Here is a 2,475-nt window from a genome sequence, read left to right on the forward strand (position 1 = left end):
CACAATCATCAATTCATTAATTCATCAATCCATATAAACCATAATCCAAAAATCACATAATATAAATATCACTCAATCATCTCTAGTGGGATCATCTCTAGTGGAATGGCAGGGGGCGTGGAGGGCGAGAGATAACGAGATACAGGGATAATATGAAGGTCATCTGCTCCATCATCTCGATCATATCATTCCGTATTCTGCACGAGGTCCTCTAGCTGTCTGCCAAAACCCTTACCTATTATCGCTGCAAATAATTAATGTAACATTTATAAGAAAAATATACAAGTAAATTCTTAATAGAAACCGTTCAACCTTAATTAGAGTAACAAGGATTTATTGGTGTCATAATTTTTCAACTGAAAAGTTGAAAGCCAGCCATAGACGAATGGAAGGTGTTGGTGGGAGCTCAACATTAACAATAAAAAAAATGAATGTACTATAGAATGAATTGAAGAACTAGATTATGCAAATTACATGAGCAACTTCATTCATTTCTAATACTTAAATTGACATCTAGATCTTAAACGCTAGTAGTTCGTAGTTCAGCATAATCAGTATATCTTCAGAAACAAACCTAAGCTGCTTTATAGGCGTTGAGAGTGTTCTCAACTGCCTCCTTTCTCTCAGCTCCCTTTCTCTCAGCTCCGGTCTTGAATTCAACAAGATAACGGTGATAATCTCCCTTCATCTTCAGGTAAAACACTTCGGAATCTCCTACTGAAGCTGATGGAATAAGCCTTGAGTCAAGAAGCTTGAGAATACCTTCATAGATGGAAGAAAGTTCAGATTCGATCTTCAAGTTGTAATCTCTGATAATTGAAACATGATCCTCATTCCCACGATCTGTCACGTATCCACGAGAGCCAACCATGGGAGTCATATAAAGAATTGGTGAAAAAGTCAGGTAATACAGTATAACCCAAAATACAATAGAGTAGAAGAGGTGGATATCATCTAGATGCTCACGCTCTTGGTAAACTGAGTTAATATTTAACAGAAATGAGTTTATAGGCTTATTTTGATTAGTCAGGGTTGAGTAAAGGTGTTCTCTAAGAAGTTAAAATCAATAACTATATACTTGGTTCATTCCTACACTCATATGCAAGAGTAAGAATGGTCAGAATGTAAGTCTTTGATTGATCATAGTTGTTTTGGTTTGTATAATGCTAATTCCACTCTCAGCAGCATATAGCAGAAAACATATACATCATACTTTGAAACAAATGAACTAAAACATTTCTTCTAAGAGTCTTACAATTGAACTGAAACATAAAGCACGATTCATGAATGTCACATAATTGAAAAGACACAGAGATGCAATTAGAAATCCTATCAACTAAGGGATCTAAAACAATGACATAGTTTGTTAGATCGGGAAGGAAAAAATGACTGACCTGAGAACTAGTTAGTATAGTGAGAAGTGCAGCAACGATGTACCACTGCATCTTCTTCGCAAGTGATCAGATTCAAATGTTTAGGGTAAATTACATAAATCAATTACACATTGTACCCATGGCTATCATCTCTCTTCTCTCTAGACTAAATCCCTTCGAATTCGTCCATTATCTCATCCTCCTTTTGCTCGATGGATGAGATAATACGTCAGGAATCTCTTCTAGCTCCAATCACGTTCTTGTAAGCGAAGGAGAGAAGATTCCTCTCCTCATTGTAAACTCGTCAGATTCAACAGAAGCTTTCAAATCTACCATCTCCTCGCTCAGCCAACTTCGCCTTGTAAACATATTCGTCACACGCCGATGATGATGCTACCGCCATAGTCGTTCGTTCCTCGTTGAATTTCCTGGTGCAGATTCGAAAGAGAAATAGAAATGGCGGAAAGAGAGAGAAATCTTAGCAGTTGGATTAAAACTTTAGTGCTGAACCATTACGCTGGCCTGTGGGACCACTAAACTCTTAATATCTATAACGGTATATTATAAAACCGTTACTAATATATCTGTGGTAAAATAAAAAGTGGAGCTGTATTAATAACGTTTTAAAATAAACCGTTACCAATACCAATATCTGTAACGGTATATCATAAAACCGTTACTAATACGTTTGTAGTAAAATAAAAAGCGAAGTCATATCAGTAACGGTTTTAAGATAAACCGATACCCTTATTTTGAAGAAGAATATTTAAAATGTTTATATTTGTAACGGTTCTTCTATAAACCCGTTACTGTAACGGTTCATCAGTAACGGTGATATATAGCCGTTACTGATATCTTTATAACAGTAACGGTTTATTATATCCGTTACCAATAAAAATTATCAGTAAGAGCGTTATATCACCGTTACTAAACTTCGTTACAAAAACCTCATTTTCTACTAGTGCAGGTCATTAACTCGAATTCTAATGGGAATCAAATTCAACTTGAGACTATTGAGATACCTGACTCAGACGAAGAAGCAGAGAAAGTAATCCAGAAAGAATTGGAAAGAGAAAGAATTAATGCAGAAAATCTGGGTGAA

General features: G+C 35.8%; 1 pseudogene; it reads right to left on the bottom strand.

Annotated features, from left to right (window-relative positions):
• Positions 1–342: 342 nt before the first annotated feature.
• LOC124924426 lies at positions 343–1,776 on the bottom strand (annotated as a pseudogene).
• Between the last annotated feature and the right edge of the window lie 699 nt (positions 1,777–2,475).

The sequence above is a fragment of the Impatiens glandulifera genome, chromosome 2, assembly GCF_907164915.1.
Source record: "Impatiens glandulifera chromosome 2, dImpGla2.1, whole genome shotgun sequence".
NCBI classification, from domain to species: Eukaryota; Viridiplantae; Streptophyta; class Magnoliopsida; order Ericales; family Balsaminaceae; genus Impatiens; species Impatiens glandulifera.